At 39.2% G+C, this 16040-nt stretch overlaps 1 long non-coding RNA gene across 1 annotated transcript in view; it reads right to left on the bottom strand.

Annotated features, from left to right (window-relative positions):
- Positions 1-373: 373 nt before the first annotated feature.
- LOC134807366 (uncharacterized) overlaps positions 374-16040 on the bottom strand; it is a 96095-nt gene continuing 80428 nt past the window's right edge. Inside the window, exon 3 of the long non-coding RNA XR_010147621.1 lies at positions 374-494. This is a non-coding gene — a long non-coding RNA (uncharacterized LOC134807366). The remainder of the gene's footprint in view (positions 495-16040) is intronic.

Genomic DNA, 16040 nt, shown 5'->3' with positions numbered 1-16040 from the left:
CTTGATCAGAGTCTCTAGGGAAGGGGCTCAGGAATCTGCATTGTAATAAGCTTTCCAGGTGGTTCTGATGCTTGCTAAACTTTGAGAAGCACTTTTCTAAGTCAATTACACTGTTTGATTTAAAAGCCCTGAAAATGGAGACAAGATTTGGGTTCATATCCCAGCTTTGACACTCATGGGCTACATAAACTTTGGCAAATTGACTCTAGATTTTCCTTTGTAATGTGTACAGTGTTCTCTGGAGTTTCATTACTTAGGTTATAGGCTAAGCTACATGAATGAAGAAACCCAAAAAACAGTGATTTGAATACATTTATTTCTCTCTGCATAATAGTTCAGAGGTACGAAGGTAGCCCAGAGTAAGTTTGTGGCTCTTTTCTACAAGGTCATCTAAGGACTCAGGATTCTTCTGACGTGATTCCCTGCCCCTCCTGAGACATTGTTTTGTTCATATAGTTGACTTGGGCTCATCGATGCTATGTCAAGCTTCTTGCCTGAGGGAAAATAGAAAGAGAGAGAAAGGAAAACAAGTAATTTTATTTTAAAGAAGTGATGCAAAAGTTGCTCATATTACTTTTGCTCATATTCCCTTGGTGAGAACCTGGATATTTGGCTATAACTGGTGGGAGGCTGGAGAATGCGTGTATGAGCTGGCTGGCCAGCTACCTTATACAAATTCAGGAGCTGTTGGTATTCTGATGCTAGTAAAATAGATACTTATAGAAACACATAGCACAATGCTCAGCACATAGGAATTATTCCACAAATGCTAATGTGAGATGGAATAGTGTGGTCTTGAAAAGTCAGATAGATATGAGTATGAATATGCGTTCTTGTACCTACTTAGTATTTGACTTTGAGAAGATTATTTCTTCTTTGAGATTCAATGTCCTTATTTTCTAAAGTACAAATTACATAAGGTAATAGTCTTAGCTTACTGTGTAGGTTTTAGAATGATGGAGGGTTTAGGCTACCTCCAATTCTAGATCAGAATGCGTTTTGATTCCCTTAATTACAATGAGGCAGGAGATATCCTAAATGTGTCGGAATGTTTCACATGTCATTAATTCCTTATCAAACACAACTGCAAGCAACACTGCAATTACTGTGCAGCTATGGGCCCACAGCCTGAAGGTAGGGATCTTAATCCTAGGGCCCATTTGATGATTGGTGGGGTGTACATGGCAGAAATTGTGCCAATAGCCTAAAGCACAGCTTTCAGTTCCGCAGAAGGAGGAGGTGTTTCCATCATTTCATTATATTCTCTAGGGCAGAAATTGGAGGCCTGTGGTGAAATATAATTACAATTCTCTATTGTCTTATTTGGGGTATAAACAAATTCCTCTCTAATCAATTTACAGAAACAAACATAAAAAGCAAATAAGCAGCCTTCTTAGAAAGGGAGTATTATACAGGATTTGCATATGTCACTTACTCTGGTGGAGCAGAAATGCAGCCATGTATTTACAAACAAGGCAAACGTATGCCCTGTTCAAGAATAGTGCTTATTATTGGAGCTAGTCCTATTTGTCTTGACATCAAAAATTCCTTTTGATACTTGTCAGTTTTCTCTTTTAGAAAAAAACAATGATTCCTGAAATCTCCAAATTAATAAAGTCAAGGACGTCTTTAGGTTTCTTGCTGTCTACTTCCTTCCCTCACAAAAGACACTAGAAGCTGGAAATGGAGACCAGAGTGTTCTAGGTGTATCATAACATTGCTAAGAGCCTCGCTTCCTGGGGTTCATTTTCTCTAATTACTAAGAACAACACTAGCAGTGGAAAGAATAAAATAGGTATGAAAAAAGGAGGTTGGAGACTTTCTTAGCTTGGATCTCCTTAAGAGCAGAGCCCAAGACAGACGCTTGCATGCAGGGGTAGATGCTTCTTAACTTGGGTTACCTCTAGATAAACCCATCATATGTTGAAAATATGTAGCTAAGAAATGCATCTTATACACCTAACCTACAGAACACTGTAGCTTAGCCGAGCCTACTTATATGTGCTCACAGCATTTACATTGGCCTACAGCCGGGCAAAATCATCTAACAACATAGAGCCCCGTAGAGTGCTGGTTGTTTGCCCTTGTAATTGCTTGGCTGACTGGGGGCAGTGGCTGCCAGTGAGAAAGAGTAGAGTACAGTATATTGCTAGCCTGGGAAGAGATCAAAATTCAAAATTTGAAGTACAGTTTTTACAGAATGCATATGGCTTTCAAAGCATCATAAAGTCAAAAATCGTAAGTCGAATCATTGTAAGTCTGGGACCAGCTGTGCTTTATTTGGAAAGTGATTCTAGGGAAGAGAAATGAGCATATCAGGGATCAGAACACGATATCCCAAAATATGGTGTCATGGCATGCTGAGTATTTCGTTAGGAAGGAGATTGGAAGGCCTTAGAAGAAAGGTCACTCTGACCTTCTCATGCTCTCCCTTCTTCCTTTCCCCACACTCCCCCAAGATGTGTCAAGAATTTTTCTCCCCACCTCAGATTATAGAAGTTAGAACTCCTCTCCCCCAAAGTGAACCATAAAACCTAGAAACATCACTCTCTGGCCTACCTTCCCTGAAAGTAGGTCATGAGGGTCTTGTTCTAGAGTTCCTGCCCCATATGCTGAGAGAGGAATGCCACATAGAGAGCCCAAGAATAATCTGAACAAACAGGCCTTGCTTGGTCTCCTCGCAGTTGATTACTATTAGATTCTACTTTCTTTGTCCAATCATGCTTCTTCACAACTTTTCACGTTTTTCATCAGACTTAGAATAAAAGCACAGTTTTCCCTGGGTATGGGGGTCACATAAAACCCTGGTTAAATAAACTTATGTTTTTTTTTTTTTTTCTGTTAATCTGTCTTTTGTTACAGGACTGTCATCCGTGACCCTTATGACGGATGAGAAAAAGTTATTACCTTATTGCCCCTATGGGGGGTGAGGGGAGAGAAGCAGGAAGGAGAGAAAGGCAATCCAAATATGTATGATCCCATTGTCTACTGTGACAGGCAAAGAATCTTGATTCAGAGAGAACTTTTAAGGAAACTTGTGACATGAATCTTGGAACTGACCACCTAAGGGACAAAGGGGGAATCAATTTGTGGGAGTGAAAAAGTAAATATTTTTCCTCACCCACTGTAAGTTATTACTTACAGTGCTATAACAATAGACAGATTCATAAGAGAAAAGCACAGCCAATTGATTTAACAATGTTTTATGTGACATGAGAGCGTTCGGAAATGAGGACTCAAGGACTCCCCCCCAAAAAAACTGCATTTTTATACTTCAGTTCAATGAAGAACGGACAGTCCTGTAGAAATGTCAGTGTACAAAAAACAGGGTGAAACTTCATGATAATAAACTGAAGGTTGGGGGAGGGAACCCAGAAAGGCCCTGAAAGGTTCAAATTCTTCTTGGCTTCTCTGTGTATCATTCCTTCTCTCCAGGTTTGGTGCAGTACTCCTCTGGAATGCGGGTCTTATGACTTACTTTCAGTTAAGGTAGATTAAAAAAATGTTTTATAACTATGCTTTATACAGAAAAGTGGGGGTGGTCAGAGTGACCTAGCTCCTGTAGCTTTTTCAATTGCTGAGTGCCATGTTTTCACATATCATGTTCTGAGCTCCCACAAATTATTAATTAGTTCCCAGACCCCAGTGGACAAGGTTGGACACGTAGGGGTTAATTATCCTGCCGTTTGGTTTGTACAGACATCTCCTACTATGGCATCTGAGAGACCATGGGGCAGGAGTGGGAGGCCATGGTGCAGCTGATACAGGCCTGTGCTAAGCAAATCTCTGCAGCAGAGAATAGTGTAGAGGCGCGGACCCAAGAATTTAAGCTTGCATATGAGTGGTCTCCAATGCAGATGACTAAAGGATATTTTTTCTCTTCTCACAACTTTTTGATTCTAGTGTTATGCTGTGTGTAATTTTATAATAAGAACAATAGCTACAATTTATTTGCTATTTGCTGGATGCAGTTTGAGGGACTTGTGCAACATGTTCTCATTTTATCCTTTATAATAGTCCTTTATCATGACTTTGTATCGTTGATATTTACTTACGAGTAAATATTTTCAGATAAGTTAAATAATTTACTTACAGTTACAAGGTATATGCATGTATGTATGTATGTTTTTAAAAATTATTTTATTAGCTCAGAAAATATATGAACCATACTGTAGAATGGAGACTTTTAAACATTTTTGGTTTAGCACTTAGTTTTTTATGTCTGCTAATGTACTGAAGCAAGAGTTTTATAAAATTGCATTTTCTCTTTTGACATGTGTTGTTAAAAGAGAAAATACAATATTTTCTATTCTGTCCTACTTGTGTGTGTGTGTGTGTGTGCATACTGTTTGCTACCCATTATATTGATTTTATCACTCACTAATGAGTTATGAGGCATGACCCCACAGTGTGAAAACGGTGACCTAGAAAACCAATATTTTATAGAAAATATTCACTTTCGGATGACAGGGGTCATCTGAAGCCTCATGAATGCCTAGCTCAATGGATGATTGACAGATGATAGAAAGATTGATTGATAGATAGATGATTGATAGATATAAGAGCTAAATGTAGTGCTTATTTTATTCATTTAAGTTTGGCTTATAGTTAGCTACGGGCTTTATGCAATAGCTTTAGGCTTCGTTAAACAAAAGAGTCTATAGGATAAGTCATATTGCCTACTGATACTTTAAATAATTTTAACTTTTATTTTAGATTCAGGAACTACATGTGCAGGTTCGTTATGTGGTTATATTACACGATACTAGGTTTGGAATACGGATGATCCTGTCACCCCAGTAGTGAGCATGGTACCTAACAGTTTTTCAATGCTTACCCCTCCCGCTTCCAGCAGCCCCCAGTGTCCATTGTTGACATATCATTTTATTTTATTTTGTAACGGGAACTGAAATTTTGATAAATATTCTCGCTTGAGACTAGAGAGGAAATATATTTCCTTTATAATTTGGATTTGCTGGATTAAAGAATAAGAGAAGAGCAAGAAGAGGAAAAAATAAATGAAAGCATGTGGAAGAGTGCACCAATGTGGAAGAGTGTGTGCCAATGTGGCTTTCATGGACTTCTTGTGGGAGTCAGATGGGGCACCCATGGGCCAGTGAACACTACTGCATGCACAGCTGCTTTGCAGCTCCCACTATGCTCCTGCTCTTTTCTTCTGCTGTGCTCCTTTTGCAGTCTGTTCAACAACAATCTTTTCACCAAATTTACTCCAACCCGCTACTTAGTATATATGATGCAATATTACTAATTATCAGAAATTCTTTCCTCTGCTTATTTTGAATATTGCCTTTACAGGTTCTGGAGGTGGAGCTGACACTTGTTTCTTCTTTCATAAACACGGGATAATGCTTTTCATTCCAGATGAAAGGGTGAGTCTTTAATGAGATAATGTGTATAGCACAGTAGGTGCCCATCACATTTTAGCTAAAAGTGTCCTTGCTTTCTGCAATGCACCAAATCCACTTCCTCCTGCCACTGTGGTTGAAGCCTGCTCCCGGGCTCGTCTATACCTTATCTGGTCCTGCCTTCCTGAGCAGCTGATCCTCTTGATGGTGTGTGGTCACTTCCTGAAAGCTAGTGGTGGCTTTGTGAATGCTCACAGGAAACTGAGGAAAAATTCTTCAGATAAGGCACAGAAATTTCTCAACAAGGCTGTTCCTTCTCTAGCGTGCATTTATGCAGGTCTTTCAGTAGGTATTGAGACTTGAATATGTAGAAAATCTTTCTTTTTCTATCTTTCTGTGACAACACAGCACACAAACTCCCTGAAGACCAATTAGTCACCTTTATTCAGAAATTTAGGCTGAAAAAGTAGTCTTTATCTGGAACATTTCCAAACTCAAGGGAGAGACAGAGAGGAGATGGGGAATTATGTGATGAGTCTCAAAGTTCTGGCTGTTGTTCCCACCATGATGCCATTGGTAGGAGTTCACATGCTCACCCCTGAGTTCAGCAGGGTGGATGCATCGTCCTCTCACAAGAAGGACAATCAAAGGAAGGGGATCCAGAATATTTAGCAATCATCAATGCTACTGATCAACCACCAGACACAAGACTACATTTTAACTCAAAATCATTGGATGTTCTTGTGTATCTCAGCTTGTGTGCACATTTACATGAACATGGCCACCCTCATCTAGGATCAACAGCATTCCACAGGACACTTTAGGGGGTCCCACCTCTGTGTCTTTGCTCATATCATTTCCTCCTGCTGGAATGTCTTTCCTCCATGTTCAAATTTTGTAGATTTACATCAAAACAGGAATAGGAAATTCAAAAATAAATAAATACAAATAGCTAACGAAATTGTTCAACCTGACAAATAGTAAATGGAAAAAAAAACACTAAAACAGAGATTCCATCTTGGGCCTAAAAAAGGCAAGGATTTAAAGAGAAACATACAATATTGTTCAGGGGGAAGCAATACAGATATTTTCATTTACAGTAGTTTCCCCTTATCTTCAGGTAATATGTTGCAAGACTCTCACTGGATGCCTGAAACTGCAGATAGTACTGAACCCTATGTAGACCATGTTAGTATGTTTTTTCCTATGCATACATACCTTTGATAAAATTCAATTTATAAATTAGGCACAATAACAGATTAACAACAATAAATAATAATAATGTAAACAATTATAACAACTGTGCTATAATAAAATTTATGTGAATGTGGGCTCTCTTTGTCTGTCCTTTAAAATATATTTTTGTGGTGTACTCACCTATTTTCAGACCACAGTTAAATATAAGTAGCTAAAACCTTAGAAAGTGAAACCGCCAGTAAGGGGGGACTACTGTACTATTGCTAAGAGTTGCTATCCAGGCACTTTTTTATGACTAAAAAGCTGGAAAGAATTGAAGTATCTCCCATCACTCTCTAACCCCTATTCCTTATACATTCATCACTACTTGATATACATGTGTGCATGCCTACAACCCCCTTTACAAACACATGAACTCTTTCTTTGCTTGCTATTGTTCTCCCCAGAGAATGTAAGCTCCACAAGGACAATGACTTTATCTAGCTTGTATATTATTATACCTCCAGTCCTAGAATGTCTAACACATAGGTGGTCACATAGTAAATATTTATTAGATGAATATATGAAATGATCATCAGGAATCTGTGTAAATAAATAATGACATATTTACATAATGATCAACTTTATAGAATTTTTTAAAAGTTATTAAAATTTTAATTTTAATGTTTTCAATGTTTTATGTTTAAATGTTTTAAAATTAAAAACATGAAAAATACTTATTGTCTATAATAAAGACACAAACACAGTGGTTATCTCAGACTGATGAGCTTATGATTGATAGTTTTCCTTTTTATATACATCTGCATTTTCTAAATACTTATCAATAAGCATGTGCTATTGTTATAATCAGACAAACATGTAAAAGACAAAAAGTCCTGGAAGTCCAGCTCAAATGCAACCTCTTCTATTAAATATTTCCTGAACTCTCCAATCCCTGGTGATCTTGGCCTCTACAATCCTCAGGACATAGTGACCATGTCCGAAACCATGCATAGTACTGAACCCTATACTGATTACAATACTGTGATGTTGGATTTGTGGGTATAACCCATTTGTGTCATTTAGCTGTGTTCCTCTTGGACCAACAGCTTTAGCTCCCATTGCCCTGCCCAATGCAGGGTGAAGGAATATGGTATTCTGAAAAAGGTGGAGCAATAGGAAGTTAAACAGGGAGGAAGTTAAGAGGAGAATGTGGATATACCAATATATCAACAGAAAATAAGAAACAAGATCCTGTTCAGTTCCTAAAAATGACTCCAAAAAAGGTATTTTTCACTTGAAAACAGTGCAACCTTTAGCTTCGAGAGAATGTCGTAAAATTTACTGCTGGGGGCATTTGAGGTCATTGAGGCCCACCTTTAAATGAGTTCCATAAATTCCCAGGATGAAGCTCCAGACTTTGAGAGATACAAAAGAGGCCTATGGAAAGGTAACACAGGTAAAGAAATAAGAGATGAGTGTTCCCTACCCCCCAGCTCCTCTGGCCACCCTCCCAATGGATCCCTGTGGTGCCAGGCAGGAATGACCTGCTTGGGGATGCAGCGAGCTCCCAGGACCTTACCCACTGCTTCCTCTACCCAGGTATTTCACTCGGCTCCCCAAATTGACTCAGCTCCAGGCCGGTAGGGGAGGAGCCAAGGATGGCCGAATAGGAACAGCTCCTGTCTACAGCTCCCAGCGTGAGCGACACAGAAGACAGGTGATTTCTGCATTTCCAACTGAGCTTTGAAGAGAGTAGTGGTTCTCCTAAGCATGCAGCTTGAGATCTGAGAATGGGCAGACTGCCTCCTCAAGTGGGTCCCTGACACCCGAGTAGCCTAACTGGGAGGCACCCCCCAGTAGGGGCAGACTGACACCTCACACAGCCAGGTACTCCTCTGACACAAAACTTCTAGAGGAACGATCAGGGAGCAGCATTTGCAGTTCACCAATATCCGCTGTTCTGCAGCCTCTGCTGCTGATACCCAGGCAAACAGGGTCTGGAGTGGACCTCTAGCAAACTCCAACAGACCTGCAGCTGAGGGTCCTGTCTGTTAGAAGGAAAACTAACAAACAGAAAGGACATCCACACCAAAACCCCATCTGTACATGACCATCATCAAAGACCAAAGGTAGATAAAACCACAAAGATGGGGAAAAAAAACAGAGCAGAAAAACTGGAAACTCTAAAAAGCAGAGCGCCTCTCCTCCTCCAAAGGAACGCAGCTCCTCACCAGCAACAGAACAAAGCTGGATGGAGAATGACTGACGAGTTGAGACAAGAAGGCTTCAGATGATCAAACTACTCTGAGCTACAGGAGGAAATTCGAACCAATGGCAAAGAAGTTAAAAGCTTTGAAAAAAAATTGGAAGAATGGATAACTAGAATAACCAATGCAGAGAAGAAGTCCTTAAAGGACCTGATGGAGCTGAAAACCAAGGCACGAGAGCTATGTGACGAATGCAGAAGCCTCAGGAGCCGATGCAATCAACTGGAAGAAAGGGTATCAGTGATGGAAGATGAAATGAATGAAATGAAGCAAGAAGAGAAGTTTAGAGATAAAAGAATAGAAAGAAATAAACAAAGCCTCCAAGAAATATTGGACTATGTGAAAAGACCAAATCTATGTCTGATTGGTGTACCTGAAAGTGACAGGGAGAATGGAACCAAGTTGGAAAACACTCTGCAGGATATTTATTATCCAGGAGAACTTCCCCAATCTAGCAAGGCAGGCCAACATTCAGATTCAGGAAATACAGAGAATGCCACAAAGATACTCCCTGAGAAGAGCAACTCCAAGACACATAATTGTGTCTTGGAATAACCTGATTCACCAAGGTTGAAATGAAGGAAAAAATGTCAAGGGCAGCCAGAGAGAAAGGTCGGGTAACCCACAAAGGGAAGGCCATCAGACTAACAGCTGATCTCTCAGCAGAAACTCTACAAGCCAGAAGAGAGTGGGGGCCAATATTCAAGATTATTAAAGAAAAGAATTTTCAACCCAGAATTTCATATCCAGCCAAACTAAGCTTCATAAGTGAAGGAGAAATAAAATCCTTTACAGACAAGCAAATGCTGAGAGATTTTGTCACTACCAGGCCTGCCTTAAAAGAGCTCCTGAAGGAAGCACTAAACATGGAAAGGAACGACTGGTACCAGCCACTGCAAAAACATGCCAAATTGTAAAGACCATTGAGGCTAGGAAGAAACTGCATTAATTAATGCACAAAATAACCAGCTAACATCATAATGACAGGATCAAATTCACACATAACAATATTAACCTTAAATGTAAAGGGGCTAAATGCTCCAATTAAAAGACACAGACTGGCAAATTGGATAAAGAGTCAAGACCCATCAGTGTGCTGTATTCAGGAAACCCATCTCACATGCAGAGACACACATAGGCTCAAAATAAAGGGATGGAGGAAGATCTACCAAGCAAATGGGAAATAAAAAAAGGCAGGGGTTGCAATCCTAGTCTCTGATAAAACAGACTTTAAACCAACAAAGATCAAAAGAGACAAAGAAGGCCATTACATAATGGTAAAGGGATCAATTCAACAAGAAGAGCTAACTATCCTAAATATATATGCACCCAATACAGGAACACCCAGATTCATAAAGCAAGTACTGAGTGACCTACAAAGAAACTTAGACTCCCACACATTAATAATGGGAGACTTTAACACCCCACTGTCAACATTAGACAGATCAACGAGACAGAAAGTTAACAAGGATATCCAGGAATTGAACTCACCTCTGCACCAAGCGGACCTAATAGACATCTACAGAACTCTCCACCCCAAATCAACAGAATATACATTCTTCTCAGCACCACACCACACCTACTCCAAAACTGACCACATAGTTGGAAGTAAAGCACTCCTTAGCAAATGTAAAAGAACAAAAATTATAACAAACTGTCTCTCAGATCACAGTGCAATCAAACTAGAACTCAGGATTAAGAAACTCACTCAAAACCACTCAACTACATGGAAACTGAACAACCTGCTCCTGAATGACTAGTGGGTACATAATGAAATGAAGGCAGAAATAAAGATGTTCTTTGAAACCAATGAGAACAAAGATACAACATAACACAATCTCTGGGACACATTCAAAGCAGTGTGTAGAGGGATATTTATAGCACTAAATGCCCACAAGAGAAAGCAGGAAAGATCTAAAATTGACACCCTAACATCACAAATAAAAGAACTAGAAAAGCAAGAGCAAACACATTCAAAAGCTAGCAGAAGGCAAGAAATAACTAAGATCAGAGCAGAACTGAAGGAAATAGAGACACAAAAAACCCTTCAAAAAATTAATGAATCCAGGAGCTGGTTTTTTGAAAGGATCAACAAAACTGATAGACCGCTAGAAAAACTAACAAAGAAGAAAAGAGAGAAGAATCAAATAGACGCAATAAAAAATGATGAAGGGGCTATCACCACCAATCCCACAGAAATACAAACTACCGTCAGAGAATACTATAAACACCTCTATGCAAATAAACTAGAAAATCTAGAAGAAATGGATAAATTCCTCGACACATACACCCTCCCAAGACTAAACCAGGAAGAAGTTGAATCTCTGAATAGACCAATAACAGGCTCTGAAAGTGAGGTAATAATCAATAGCTTACCAACCAAAAAAAGTCCAGGACCAGATGGATTCACAGCCGAATTCTACCAGAGGTACAAGGAGGAGCTGGTACCATTCCTTCTGAAACTATTCCAGTCAATAGAAAAAGAGGGAATCCTCCTTAACTCATTTTATAAGGCCAGCATCATCCTGATACCAAAGCCGGGCAGAGACACAACAAAAAAAGAATTTTAGACCAATATCCTTGATGAACATTGATGCAAAAATCCTCAATAAAATACTGGCAAACCAAATCCAGCAGCACATCAAAAAGCTTATCCACCATGATCAAGTGGGCTTCATCCCTGGGATGCAAGGCTGGTTCAATATGTGCAAATCAATAAATGTAACCCAGCATATAAACAGAACCAAAGACAAAAACCACATGATTATCTCAATAGATGCAGAAAAGGCCTTTCACAAAATTCAACAACCCTTCATGCTAAAAACTCTCAATAAATTAGGTATTGATGGGACATATCTCAAAATAATAAGAGCTATCTATGACAAACCCACAGCCAATATCATACTGAATGGGCAAAAACTGGAAGCATTCTCTTTGAAAAAACACACAAGACAGGGATGCCCTCTCTCACCACTCCTATTCAACATAGTGTTGGAAGTTCTGGCCAGGGCAATCAGGCAGGAGAAGGAAATAAAGGGTATTCAGTTAGGAAAAGAGGAAGTCAAATTGTCCCTGTTTGCAGATGACATGGTTGTATATCTAGAAAACCCCATTGTCTCAGCCCCAAATCTCCTTAAGCTGATAAGCAACTTCAGCAAAGTCTCAGGATACAAAAATCAATGTACAGAAATCACAAGGATTCTTATACACCAATAACAGACAAACAGAGAGCCAAATCATGAGTGAACTCCCATTCACAATTGCTTCAAAGAGAATAAAATACCTAGGAATCCAACTTAAAAGGGACATGAAGGACCTCTTCAAGGAGAACTACAAACCACTGCTCAATGAAATAAAAGAGGATACGAACAAATGGAAGAACATTCCATGCTCATGGGTACAAAGAATCAATATCGTGAAAATGGCCATACTGCCCAAGGTAATTTATAGATTCAATGCCATCCCCATCAAGCTACCAATGACTTTCTTCACAGAATTGGAAAAAAACTACTTTAAAGTTCATACGGAACCAAAAAAGAGACTGCATTGCCAAGTCAATCCTAAGCCAAAAGAACAAAAGCTGGAGGCATCACGCTACCTGACTTCAGACTATGCTACAAGGCTACAGTAACCAAAACAGCATGGTACTGGTACCAAAACAGAGATATAGACCAATGGAACAGAACAGAGCCCTCAAATAATACCACACATCTACAACCATCTGATCTTTGACAAACCTGACAAAAACAAGAAATGGGGAAAGGATTCCCTATTTAATAAATGGTGCTGGGAAAACTGGCTAGCCATATGTAGAAAGCTGAAACTGGATGCCTTCCTTACACTTTATACAAAAATTAATTCAAGATGGATTAAAGACTTAAACGTTAGACCTGAAACCATAAAAACCCTAGAAGAAACCCTAGGCAATACCATTCAGGACATAGGCATGGGGAAGGACTTCATGTCTAAAACACCAAAAGCAATGGCAACAAAAGCCAAAATTGACAAATGGGATCTAATTAAACTAAAGAGCTCTGCACAGCAAAAGAAACTACCATCAGAGTGAACAGGCAACCTACAGAATGGGAGAAAATTTTTGCAACCTACTCATCTGACAAAGAGCTAATATCCAGAATCTACAATGAACTCAAACAAATTTACAAGAAAGAAAAAAACAACCCCATCAAAAAGTGGGTGAAGGATATGAACAGACACTTCTCAAAAGAAGACATTTATGCAGCCAAAAAACACATGAAAAAATACTCATCATCACTGGCCATCAGAGAAATGCAAATCAAAACCACAATGAGATACCATCTTACACCAGTTAGAATGGCCATCATTAAAAAGTCAGGAAACAACAGGTGCTGGAGACGATGTGGAGAAATAGAAACACTTTTACACTGTTGGTGGGACTGTAAACTAGTTCAACCATTGTGGAAGTCAGTGTGGCGATTCCTCAGGGATCTAGAACTAGAAATACCGTTTGACCCAGCCATCCCATTACTGGGTATATACCCAAAGGATTATAAATCATGCTGCTATAAAGACACATGCACACATATGTTTATAGCGGCACTATTCACAATAGCAAAGACTTGGAACCAACCTAAATGTCCAACAATGATAGACTGGATTAAGAAAATGTGGCACATATACACCATGGAATACTATGCAGTCACAGAAAATGATGAGTTCATGTCCTTTGTAGGGACGTGGATGAAACTGGAAACCATCATTCTCAGCAAACTATTGCAAGGACAAAAAACCAAACACTGCATGTTCTCACTTATACCTGGGAATTGAACAATGAGAACACATGGACACAGGAAGGGGAACATCACACACCAGGGACTGTTGTGGGGTGGGGTGAGTGGGGAGGGATAGCATTAGGAGATACACCTAATGCTAAATGATGAGTTAATGGGTGCAGCACACCAACATGGCACATGTATATATATGTAACAAACCTGCACGTTGTGCACATGTACCCTAAAACTTAAAGTATAATTTTAAAAAATCGGAATTAGAGGCTCTATGAGAAGAACCATGGTTTTCAAATCAAAGACTGAATTCCAAATGTTCTCATACATCAAAGAAGACCTAAGACTAGCCCATGTGGCTTAGAGGTGACAACGTATCATCAAAGAGCTAAATAACTGACCATTATTCTAAAGGGACTAAAACATTCTTTCCCAGTCTCAGCCTTCAAGTGGCAGGTCACTGCTGAAGACTTGAAGGAAGAGAGATTAACCCTTTAAGATATTTGGTAAGTTCTGTAACCATAGTTTGTATATATTCCCCTACTATTGAACTGAGATTGCTAATAAAATCAGAGAAATCAAGGTTTAAATTCTAGCTTTGGCATGTGTGAACTTGGGCAAGTTATTTACTTTCTCTGGGCCTCAGCTTCTGCATCTGTGAAAAGGGCCATCACAGTGCATTATCTCACTTACAATGAAGGGTAATTGTGAAAATTAGAAATAATAAATCTGAAGAGCCTGTCATAGTGCCTGCCACATCAAAGATTTCCAATAAAAGCTAACTTAATATCTTTACTCAGTTATATTCATTATGTCAGGAAAGATGCCAGACGCCAAGTGTAGCAGGGCAGCTTTTACATTTACGAGCACAAAATTTGGTTCAGGTTCATGGATATTTTCATAACCTTAGGTGAATGACTGTTTCCTTCTACCACCATTATTTCATCTGAAATATGATCAGCTTATGCTGGTTGATTTCCAAGGCATTTTAAGCTCTGACATCCTATTTTTATGATACTATGAATGAATTAATTGGCATGGGCTTTAGTAGGAACCTCTCTTTTTCTTTTCCTTCACTCTTCTACATCCTTACTGCTCCTTCCTTAATCAACCACAGCACTGACTTCATTCCTATTCTCTTTTACTCTGTTTTCTACCCTTCCAACCCACTGATAACCCCGTTGTCAAAAGGAATTTTTGGAAGCTCCAATTTGTTAAATTGCTCCATTTCAGTAAAATCTGAATTGCTTTAAGTCTCAATCCCTTTTTCCCATTTGCAGACTAAACCCTTTATTTGTTAGAGTGAGATTTAAAGTTCTGTAGTCAGCCTCTGTCCACATTTGTAAATGTACTTCTTTAGACTAATATTTTAATGCCTATGACTTTAAGCCAAAATAAAAGTAATGCTAATTGCAAAATTGTAGAAAATTCAGGTCATAATCAGATACAATACAAAATCAGAAAGTTAAAAATCATTCTTAATTCTACTCTCGAAAGAAAACCAGCAACGTGGTGTGTATTATTCTAGTTTTACATCCATTCATACTTGTGGTCAGATGAAAAATTTAAAATTTACCCATGTGTCTTTTCAAGATACCTTGTAACTCTCTTACATTTGTCTAGCTAGTTCAGAGGCATCCATTGCTCCAAAAGAAGAGAGTCATTAAAGCAGAATGCAAACAGAAAACAAAGGTTTAAATAATTAAGCATATGAACTAACATTATTTAGAAGTGAGTGATTTGTCAGATTTTCTACCTCTCTGTTCTGCTCCAATGCCCTTCCTTCAAAAACAAACAAACAAAAACACCCCCAAACCCTACTAGAAGTCCTGAGGCATAGGGGATGATAGGATGCTCAAATGGGTTTGGCTGCGTAAGTGTGAGAGGTCCCATATGTCACACGTTAAAGTAGAAACTGGGGACCCAGAAAGACTCTAAATATCCACCATCCTCCATTTCATGGAAGGTATAGAGTAGAAATGACTGTTTAAGATATCCAGATAGAAGCATTTCTAGAATCTCTCAGAGGTTCCTAAGGCCCAAGGGTGGTCTGGAGGTGACCACCATTTGCTGTGAACTAGAGATGGGAGCAGAAGCAGCTGAGAGAAGAGTAGGCACAGAGAACCTTCTGGGAGGAAGAGGATTCAGCACAGAGCTGTAGGGACCAAAAATGGAAGACTACAGGGGAACAGGGTGTTTCACAGATGCCAACATGGACAAGAGACAATGACCACAGACCAAGTGCCTCTCCTCACTATGGGTTGGCATTGTGTAAATCTCACAGAATTTGCACCTAACCCAAATACAAACATGCTTCATTTTATTGTGGTTTGCTTTATTGGGCTTTGCAGATAATGCTTTTTGTTTTTTTATTTGTTTGCAATTGAAGGTTTGTAGCAAGCCTGCATCAAGCAGGACTAGCATACCACTTTTCTAATAGGATGTGTTCACTTTGTTAGCATTTT

This window comes from Pan troglodytes, chromosome 9 (assembly GCF_028858775.2).
Source record: "Pan troglodytes isolate AG18354 chromosome 9, NHGRI_mPanTro3-v2.0_pri, whole genome shotgun sequence".
Classification (NCBI taxonomy): domain Eukaryota; kingdom Metazoa; phylum Chordata; class Mammalia; order Primates; family Hominidae; genus Pan; species Pan troglodytes.
This window is presented reverse-complemented; position numbering and strand designations above follow the sequence as displayed.